Source organism: Vigna umbellata, chromosome 1 (assembly GCF_029865625.1).
Source record: "Vigna umbellata cultivar VRB3 chromosome 1, Vumbellata_1.0, whole genome shotgun sequence".
Taxonomy (NCBI): Eukaryota; Viridiplantae; Streptophyta; class Magnoliopsida; order Fabales; family Fabaceae; genus Vigna; species Vigna umbellata.
In genome coordinates this window covers 16183786-16195468 of record NC_142165.1, presented here as the reverse complement: position 1 = coordinate 16195468, position 11683 = coordinate 16183786, and the positions used below count along the sequence as shown (strand labels likewise).

Sequence of the window (11683 nt, the reverse complement as noted above, 5' to 3'; positions counted from 1 at the left end):
AATTTTTTTTTCTAGTTTTCTAAGAAATTTATTGCATAGGACTGTTTTTAGCTTGCATATAGTATTTAAGGACTTAATATGTTTTTAGAGTTAGAAATGTTAGAATGTGTTTTCATTGTTGATTAGAATTTTGTGTTCAAAAATGTGTGGTGCATCTTTAGAATTTAGGAGCATTTATCTATGTAAGTGAAGTTTATGTTTTATATTGATGACATTTAATTGTTTGTGATTGTGTCTAGAGAGTAAAGCTAGTTAATAATTGTGATAGAATCTAAATTATTTTTATGAAATTAAGTCTATTAGCAATTAATATTATGTAATTGAGCTAATTAAATTTCTATAATAAGGTTATCAAATCTCCTGTAATTATATTGTGCATAATTACATATATGATTTAGATCATATTGTTATGTATATATTTATCTCTAATGATTGATAATTCACATATTTAAATTATATTTCTCTTTTAAGTGGTATTACTAGTCTTTTTTATCATGCCTTATCTCCTTACATAGTTCCTCTTCTTTTTTAAGCATGACCTTCTCTTACAATAATTGAGTTTCACTATTGTTTGTTCTAGTCACCAATAACATACAAAACGGAGTAAGCCAAGCCCTTGGAACCTTCGTTGTGCCCACATCTTGTGTTTGTCGGTCATATGTCCCTTCTCTTTTACACACCATCTCACGTCTCCACCGCCATTGTTTCCTATTGTTGTCATATCTTTCATCTCCACCAACAACCTGTTCTTGTGTCCTTACTCCCTTTCTTCTCTCAGTCGCACACCGTCCTTTGGTCCCCACGACCATGCATCGCCACATGACAACTTGAATGTTGTCTTGTCTTTGTGTCGTGTTGTGTGCCCCATCTTTGACGCCATGTTTTCAACCAACTTTGCACTTGACTCCTCACCAGTCACTTCGTTACAATCCTCCTTGAGTAAACCTAAATTTCACCCGACACTCACTGTCTTTAATTTAAAAAATAGCATTCCCCTTAAGCTAGAAATGGAGAAGGATCATTATGCTATTTGGACTGAAATTTTTGAAACTCATGCTCAAGCTACCAGAGTTTTTCACCATATCATCCCTCAACCTAGGAAGGAATGTCTGGCTCCAACCGATCCTGATCACGAACAGTGGACCACCATTGATTCTACTGCACTTTAGTGGGTCTACTCCACTATCTCTTTTGATTTCCTTGCTACTATCATGGAGAGAGGTTCCAAAACTATGGATACATGTAACTATTTAATTACAATTGTTTAGGGCAACCATAATTCCTTTATCGTTGCTTTCGAGCATGATTTCGCTTCCATTTGTATGAATGACTTTTCTAATGTTTCTGCATAATGTTAGTGTCTCAAATAACTTCATGATAAGTCGAGGAATGTCTTGTTGGGTACAAACAAAGTCCCACATCGAATAAAATAAGAGATGGACATGAGTTTATATACACATAAGATACCTCCATTGGTAAGAGGCCTTTTGGAGTGGTACCAAAAACAAATCTGTGAGGGCTTGACCCAAAGCGAACAATATCTTACCAGCGTGGAGATCTATGTGTATGTGTGTGTTGAACCTCCCTACAAATGGTACCAGAGCCCATGGTTCAGGTTTGGTGACCGGGCTCAGACGAGTACGTGTCCCTCCATGATCAGGTGAAGCCTTGGCAAGTGGCCTCAGGTGAGGATGTTCGGTACAAACAAAGTCCCACATCGGATAAAATAAGAGATGGACATGAGTTTATATACACATAAGATACCTCCATTGGTAAGAGGCATTTTGGAGTGATACCAAAAGCAAATCCGTGAGGGATTGATCCAAAGCGGACAATATCTTACCAGTGTGGAGATCTATGTGTATGTGTGTGTTGAACCTCCCTACATGTTTATGCTCCTGTCAGCAATCATGAAGAATCTAGTCTAGCAAAGATGAAAACCATGACTTCTCACATCTCCATGCACACTTCAACCCCAAGGAACACTTATCACTCCTCTCTAACATTACGTTTAGTCTAATCATTCTCTAGGTCCAACTACAATCACAACAATTAGAATCGCTTTGGTGGACGTGATAAATGCCAATGACTCTCTCTCAAATGGTTCTATTGGTTTGTTTGGCTATCTTGTTGTAGTTCCTTCTACATCATGGTAGCAACCTCAGTATGTCCCTTGCAATTCCTAGGTTTGGACTCCCCATCTTTAGGGGATGACTCTCCTTATCCCACATTTGAGTGGACTCATCCACAGGACCTTCAAAGCAAGCTGACATTCTAGGTTAGAGTTCTTAAGCCTACAACAACTCATCTTCCCCGACACCCACCAACATTGTCGCTGTTACGTACACCATGTCCTTGATGCCTCATAACAACACGTGATACATGGCACTAGAGTCTCGTTACATTAAGTAGTATCACAAGTTAACCTCTCATTTTATTCTAATTTGAGCCATTTAAATCAGACATTTATTGTTAGTAGTGGTCAAAGTATTCCAATTCAAGCTTTCGGTCACTCAATCCTCTTACCACAGTTCACAATAAACTTCTCAACCCTAAGAACGTCTTGCACACATAATATATTATAAAAAATTTAATTTTTGTGCGATAACTCACTAGTGACCATATTATTTCAGTATTTTTTTATCCTTTTGGCTTCTCTATTGCTGATTTCAAGATAGGTTCCTTTTCTGAGATGTCATAATGTTGGAGACTTTTATTCCATCACTAATCCCACTCATTTTATTGGTCTAGCTTATGGTGTCCGACACAATCGTCTTAACCATTCCAATTTTTTTATTTAAGAATCTCTTCATGATAAGTTCATTGCCAGCGTTTAAATTTAACCATTTCAATTTTTTTATTTTAAAATCTCATCATAAAAATAAGTTCTTTGACCATTTCAATTCTTTTATTTTAGAGTCTCATCGTAAGAATAAGTTCATTGCCTGTGAACATTTAAATTTAAAAACTATTTATGATTTATATGTGTTTGACAAACATGTTAAGTTGTTTTGTATCATCCAATAATACTACTTTTATGTCTTTTTGATATTTTATATAGTAATATTTGAACATCACCCGTGTTAAGTTCTTCTCATCATAGCTATTATATTTTATTTTTGAATTATTATTATTATTAGTATGTAATGTAAGATATTTTTCGGAAGGTGAGGAGTCACACGTGGAATATTCTATACCACTTACACACTATATCCACTGAGAGAACCCTTCTTCCACCAAAATTCCACACACTCTCTCTATCCAATCCAAACATCAAACATTAATAGCAAAGATTGCCAAAGGATGCTCTTTCACTCTCTCAACTCCAACAAAAATGCCACAAAAAAACCACACAAACATCCCCTAAATCATGCAATCCCTGTCTTTCTTCTTCTAAAACAAACACAAAAATGGCATCATTCCCAATGCCACACCTCCCACCATGCACTTCTCTCTCTCACACTACTACCGCCGCTAATATATTCTTACCCTCCTCTCTCTTCCGCCGTCGCCGGACTCTCCACCCTCTCCGCTGCTCCGCCTCCGAAAAGCCGCAAGACGACGCCGTGGAACTGCCTCTGTTCCCTCTGCCTCTGGTCCTCTTCCCGGGCGCGATCCTCCCTTTACAGATCTTCGAGTTCCGCTACCGCATCATGATGCACACGCTCCTCCACACCGACCTCCGCTTCGGCGTGGTCTACCACGACGCCGTTTCCGGCACCTCGGAAGTGGGCTGCGTGGGGGAGGTGGTGAAGCACGAGCGCCTCGTGGACGACCGCTTCTTTCTGGTGTGCAAAGGGCAGGAGAGGTTCCGCGTGAACGACGTGGTCCGCAGCAAACCCTACCTGGTGGGACGCGTGACGTGGCTGGAGGACCGTCCGTCGGAGAACGACGGCGGAGACGACGCGGAGGCGCTGGCTCAGGAGGTGGAGGAGTATATGAAGGACGTAATACGGATCTCGAACCGGTTGGGAGGGAAAGGTGAGAAGGAGATGGGGGATTTGAGACGGAACCTGTTTCCGACGCCGTTTTCGTTCTTCGTGGGAAGCACGTTCGAGGGTGCGCCCAGGGAGCAGCAGGCGCTGTTGGAACTGGAGGACACGGCGAAGAGGTTGAAGAGGGAGAAGGAGACCCTCAAGAACACGCTTAACTACCTTACTGCTGCTTCTGCTGTCAAAGATGCTTTTCCTTCTTCTTGATTCATCACCATCATCATCATCATCATCATCGATACACTACACCTTATAAATTTTGATGCTTCACGTTTCATGCTTTATATTTGTTCATAATTACTGCTTAATGATACTAAATATAGTTTTTCAGCTCCTAATATTCCACGGCTATGTCATAGATCAATGTGCCATTACTCATAGCATGTTTGCTTGGAATAACTTGAAGTGTGCTATTTGAACTTTTTGGATCTGAATTTGTAAATATTAACAAAAACAGAAGAAATAGTTCCAACGACTATCTCGATTTCAATCTAGTTTGAGTATGTTATGTTACAGAGATTTTACGTGATTTTGAAGTTATGTAGTAATCTGGTGTGAAAAACCGGCATGATCATGTTCAGAAGACAACGATTTCTGCAGATTTTTTAATTATGCAGCACGGTAGTCCACACAGTAACAAGATGGCTATATATATATAAAATTTATTTCACATTTGCCACATAAGATTTAAACAGTTATAAAAAATAAAATTATATATATATTTTTTAAAAAAGAATAAAAAGTAAAAAAAGGTATGTGCTAAACTATCATTTTCATACTTACCCTAATGTATATCATTTAAACATTTATGGGAGATCCAAGTACAAGTAAGAATGATTATAATAATTAGGGCTGGGCAAAAATAAGTAGTGTATTATAGTTAACTATACTATATTATACTTAAAAAAACTGATCCACTTTTACTAAAAGTTCAGTATACTATTTTATGGTTTAGTTTTTAAAAACTGAACTTATAACAGTTTCGGTTCAGTTAACTGTGAAAACTGTGTCTACTCTTTTCTTTCTCTAGTTCCCATTCAATTGCTCCGTCTTGCTAAGAAAATGTTATTTAATAATAAAATATTAATAAAAGAAACCGTTCAAATAAAAAATTAATAATGAATTTTTTAAGACAATTTTTTTATCACAAATTTTTATATTTTTCATCAATAAACATATATTACTTTTTAAATAATATTATTTTAAGTAATAAAAGTAAAATATATTTTTTTAAATTTAATTTTATTAAATGATTAAGTAATATAAATCATAAAAAAAGACTATATAAAAAAATAATACTTTAAATATATTATATTCTTTAACATATTATTAAATATGTAAAAATATGTTAAAAAAACTTTTAATGATATTAAAATGTGTGTAAGCACACACACTAAAATAACTATTTATTTTAAAAATTAACTTACTTTAAAATAAATATCAATATTATTATTTTTAAATGATAGTATTTTACATACTAAAAATAAAATATATTTTTTAACGTTAAATTTTATTAAATGAAATATCATAAAAAAATAGTAATGTAGCAAAAATAATTAATATTATAGAAATATCAAATGACAAAAAAATTAACAAACGATTATCAAGAGTAATTTTTCTAGCATCATCTTTTATTATATTATAATAACTAATAAATATTTGTTTAATTTTTACATAATAAAATATAAATAATAAATAATTGATTAATAAACGAGGGAACAAAATAAAGATAAATAAAAAATTATTTTAAAATAAAATAAGTAGATAAAAAGATAAAATAAATTATATACACATATAAAACAAAAAAATATAAATAAAAAAATAAAAATAAAAGTAAAATAATATTCATGACAAAATAATATAAATAAAAAAATAAAAAAATAAAAAATTAAAAAAATTAAAAAATAAAAAAATAATAATAAAATAATTTCCATACACATATAATAATAAAAGAAACATAAATAAAATAGAAAATAATAATATCAAATAATTAAAAAGTTAACTCGTAAGACACTTATGAATAAAATAAAATAAATATTAAAATAAATTTCAATTAAAAAGAACATGTATTGTTATACTATTCAGTTTAAAAACTAGTACAATTCAGTTTAAAAACTAGTACAATTCAGTTTAAAAACTAGTACAATTCAGTTTAACATTAGCATAATTCAGTTTAAAATTAGTATAGTTAGTAGTTCAGTTTAGTTTATATTGTAGTTTAGTACAATTTAGTATAGTTCAGTTCAGTCTAGTTTGATAAAACAAAAAATAGTTCAGTTCAGTTTGTCTGAACTGTTTTACAGCTCAGTTCAGTTTATACAAATTAGTTTTTAGTTCAGTACAGATTTTAGTAGTACAGTATAGTTCAATTCTATTTGCCCACCCCTAATAATAATCATAATGATAAATCACTAATTAACAACGAATCACAGTTTGCTTACACGTAAATATTTATGCACCTACTTTAAAAAAAATTATAAAAATGAGCTAGTCATATGTTAAGCTGGTATGACTTTCTTACGAAGAAATTTTGTCAAAGTAATATACTTTTATTTAAAAATATTTTAAAGAAGTCATCGATACAATTTTAGTTTAAAATGTAGAGAACTTCACAATAAAATTATACAACCTTAACTATACCCTTGTTCACTTTTGTATTTTTTTAAAACTATCTATTTTGATAATTTTGAAAAAAATATTGTGATGCTTTTGCCCAAAAATGTCCCATTATAATTTAGTTAATAGTACTATGACATACTTTTACATTCTTGACACATAATATAAGATAAAATGATCATAAAAGTGTAAATTTTTGTATTTTTTAAAAAGAATAAAAAATAAATAATGAAAATGTCAAATAAATGTATAAAATTTAGGTGTATCAAAGAATATATTTTTATAATTTAATATGACTACATACATACCATGTCATCATTTAGACATAAGAGTTTTCCTTTCAAAGAAAAGTAAGGGTGCCATTGTCAATCAAAGCAACCCATTTAGACAACATTTTCAACTGAAATATAGCTATTCTAAGTTGCATATCAAGCCATAAGATAACTGGTCAGAAAAATTAATCAATTTAAATTTTTTCAAATCTTAAAACCAACCCTTTTCTATGTAAATGAAGGCTAATAATTATAAAATGTGTTAATGATGAGATTTTCCATCGCATCTATGTCAATGTTTTCATGTTAAAAGATATTATCTAAGTTTATTCTTAGGAAAATTGGGTTATCATATTTTAAGCTACATCTATTGAATATCTCAGAAATAAGTGATTACTTTTAATTAAAATTTTGAGAAATGGAATTTATGAATTTTTTTCTTAGGTATTGTTTTTATTAAAGTGAACTTTGCGACAGATTGTGAAATTCTAACAAAAAGTCTACCAGTAAACATCTAGAACTAAGAATGAGACTCATTATGAAATGAAAATTATAGAAAATATTAATTATATTTATAAAATTAGTATGAGTTCTCAATTATGCTCTTATTAAAATAATATCTACTAAAATAATAATAATAATAATATAAATATTATGATAAATAATGACTAATATATTAAATCATCGATATAATAAATATTAAATGATAAATAACAATTAATATATTAAATTATTAAAATTTAGTTATATCATATAAATGTGATTCAAATAAACTTAGGTTGAACTGAAGGAGTATTAATGACTTTATTGGACTTAATATTCCTATAGTGAACAAATACAAATATTAGTTTTTACTAAATATAATAATTAAATTAAAACTTAATTATTGTCAACCACAGCATGTTTACATCTAATTTCATTTGATTTCTAGCGTCACAGAGTAAAACAATTTTTCTTTCACATGCAGTGGTGTGTAAAAAATTCAATATTAGACAATTTTTTAATTTGTTATAGTGATGTTGGTCTAAAAATGCAGCCTGAATGTTATCCTGAAGACTTTTCAAGACATCAGGCACGTCTTAGAGACTTGGACAACCATTTTCTTCCAGTGTTTTTAATTATATGAACTATGGAGGTTTGTAACCATGGAAAACCACCATAAACACCAAAGTTAACAATGGTACGCGTTTTCTTTTTCTGCATCATCTCCAGGTTCTTATTATCTATACAAGGCACCCTTACTCTTACTCCAAATGAATCAATCCAAGGCAATACGACCATGGTTTCTTCTGCTGGAACTTTTGAAGCTGGATTCTTTCAGTTTGAAAATTCACAAGATCAATACTTTTGTATATGGTACAAGAACATATCACCAAAGACTACTGTGTGGGTGGCCAACAGAGATGCCCCAGTGAAAAACTCAACAGCCTTTTTCACATTAACAGAACAAGGAGTTCCTGTTATTCTTGATGCCTCAGGGAGTGTTGTGTGGTCCTCCAATTCATCAAGAACTGCTAAGAAACCAGTCATGCAGCTTCTAGACTCGGGAAATCTTGTTGTGCAAGATGGAGACAGCACAAAAGACCTTTTGTGGGAAAGTTTTGATTACCCTGGTGACACTTTCCTTGCAGGAATGAAACTTCGTACAAACTTTGTGACTGGTCCTTTTAGGTTTCTCACATCTTGGAGAAACACAGAAGATCCTGGCTTTGGTGAGTTTTCGTATCACATAGATGCTCATGGCTATCCTCAACTGGTTACTACAAGCGGAGAACTTTTGATCAGTAGAGGAGGGTCATGGACCGGCTATGCTTTCACTGGAGTTTCATGGAGAAGAATGCTCAGACTCGTAAATTTTTCGCTTGAGATTAACGACAAGGAAATCATTTACCAATACAGGACCTTAGAGGCTGAAACTATTACTAGGTTAGTGATCACCCCATCTGGTTATGTACAACGTTTGTTATGGTCGGGTGGCAGCCGGAGTTGGGAGATTTTATCCACTCGTCCCATGGATCAATGTGAATATTATTCCTTTTGTGATGTGAATTCACTTTGTAATGTTACTAACTCTCCAAAAATATGTACATGTTTAGATGGTTTTGTACCAAAGTTCTATGAAAAGTGGAGTTCACAGGATTGGTCTGGTGGGTGTGTCAGAAGAGTAAATTTGAGTTGTCATGGTGATAGGTTTAGGAAGTACACCGGAATGAAGTTGCCAGACACTTCTTCTTCTTGGTATAACGACAGTTTGAGCCTCGAGAAGTGTGAGGATTTGTGTTTGAAAAACTGTTCTTGCACAGCATACGCAAATATAGATCCCAGTGGGGGAGGGTGCTTGCTTTGGTTTGGTGACATTACTGACTTGAGTACACACACAGACCAAGGACAAGATATTTACATGAGACTTGAAGCTTCAGAGTTAGGTATTTTCATTTCTTATATTATCATCTTTTGAGTTTCGGTCAAAATATTGCAGAAAGAAATTTATGTTCCTAATTGAAGTGAAATTCAAACATGTTCCTGTTTTTGCTTTCCTTTTCTGTTTCTCTTAAACTGCAATCTTCATGCAGTTTATTCCTCAGATCATGGAGGGAGTAATCAGAGCCTCAATAGCAAGAATATTGCAGGGATAATAGTAAGCATTGTATTCTTGGTCGTGGTACTTGGATTGGCTACATTCACATATATGAAGAGGAAGAAGCTCTCGAAGAGAGGTGAGTTTATGGAAAAGTAAAATTTGACTCTTTATGATACAATCAAATATCAGAATTCAATATAATTATTAGAATGAGGAGAAGTGTTCAATTCTAAAGTCTGATTCATGTTCTTATTATCCTTTATTTTGTTTGCTAAATTAAGCTGTGAACCATGCCATATTGGTATTTCCTACCATTGTTTTCAGAGGTGCTAAAAATATTGTTTTGGAAGTACAAAAGGGAGAGGGAAGATTTGGAGTTATCAACAATATTTGATTTTTCAACCATCTCTGCTGCTACAAATAAACTTTTCACCCAGTAACATATTAGGAGAAGGTGGCTTCGGGCCAGTGTACAAGGTAGTTAAATTTCACATCAAACAAGCCTTGTTATGGCATAAATAATTTCTCTTCACCAAAGTTTCAAAATTACTCTCAGGGTATACTGCAAGATGGGCAAGAGATTGCAGTGAAGAGGCTTGCAAAAACTTCTGAACAAGGAGCAGAGCAATTCAAGAATGAAGTCATGTTAATGGCAAAACTTCAACATCGCAATCTTGTAAAACTTCATGGTTGCTCTATTCACCAAGAAGAAAGGCTTTTGATCTATGAATACATGCCCAACAGAAGCTTGGATTACTTCATTTTTGGTTTGAAATCTCACACCATGAAAATTATGGCTCTTCATTTTGCTCTCTCTTGCTATTGTGTAGTTCTTACACTGATTTAAAAAGTGAAATTTTGTTAGATTCAACGCAAAGTAAACAAGTGGATTTGACAAAGCGCCTTCAAATTATTGATGGTATAGCACGAGGGCTACTCTATCTTCACCAAGACTCTAGATTGAGAATCATCCACAGAGATCTCAAAGCCAGCAATGTTCTTCTAGACAACGACATGAATCCAAAGATATCAGATTTTGGTTTGGCTAGAACATTTGGTGGAGATCAAGCTGAGGCAAATACAAATAGAGTGATGGGAACATAGTAAGTAGTAAAAGTCATGTATTTTTACTATGTTACAACCCAGTTTGACATCAAAATTTTTCATGCTTGTGTTACAGTGGTTATATGCCTGAATATGCTCTCCATGGACATTTCTCAATCAAATCTGATGTATTTAGCTTTGGTGTGATGGTAATGGAGATAATTAGTGGGAAAAAGAATCGCAATTTTCATGACTCTGAGCATCAGCTTAATCTTCTTAGTCATGTAAGCTTAAAGGCTATTTATTTCCTTGTTTCAATCATCCAAAACTATCTGTTGTGTCCTAATAAATAAGATAGATGCTGTAATCTGAATAGGTAGCAATAGATAGGTATGAAATTTGGAATAAATATACAAGAAAAAAGTCAAACTATTGAAAGTAAACTCACGCAAACTGTTTTCAATACTCTTGATCTTATGCTCGCAATTAAAACATGAAAAAATTGAATAGGCATTGACTTTGACTTGTTGGTTTTCATTCCATTTCAGGCATGGAGATTGTGGATTGAAGAAAAGCCAGTGGAGCTAATAGATGAGGTATTAGATTATCCAACCACACCACTTGAAGTACTTAGATGCATTCATGTGGGTCTATTATGTGTGCAACAAACACCACAAAACAGACCAAACATGTCCTCTGTGGTTTTGATGTTGAATGGTGAAAAGGTTTGCCTGAGCCAAGTCCACCTGGGTTCTACACAGGAACAACTCAGTTTCCCATTCAGGCAGAATCTTCTTCGAGAAGTTGTGGAGATAGATCACAAAACGAAGTTACAATGTCCTTGTTACAGCCACGATAGAGAACTTTTTCTGTTCATTATTCAAGGATTAAGATATCTCCAACAACTTATTAGCACAAGTGCTTGTGTGTAAGTTTGTTCATTTATTGAAAAGATGTTATTTTTGTTGGGTACAAACAAAGTTCCACATCACATAAAATATGAAATACACATGGATTTATATACATATAAGATACATTCCTTAGTAAGAGACTTTTTAGAACGGTACCAAAAGCAAATCTGTGAGTAAATCACTTGTAGTTAGGGACATTCTACTTTATTTTTTAATGGCAAAATATGAAATGATACATGTAACAATTTATACAATGGTTTTTTTTGC

General features: G+C 33.1%; 1 pseudogene across 1 annotated transcript; it reads left to right on the top strand.

The window, feature by feature from the left end:
- The first annotated feature begins 8025 nt into the window (after nt 1-8025).
- On the top strand, nt 8026-11485 carry LOC124840730 (G-type lectin S-receptor-like serine/threonine-protein kinase At4g27290; annotated as a pseudogene). Its single transcript, XR_015781767.1, has 7 exons — nt 8026-9306; nt 9466-9597; nt 9786-9938; nt 10018-10228; nt 10327-10564; nt 10642-10789; nt 11054-11485. The product of XR_015781767.1 is annotated as a G-type lectin S-receptor-like serine/threonine-protein kinase At4g27290 (transcript).
- Nucleotides 11486-11683: the final 198 nt, after the last annotated feature.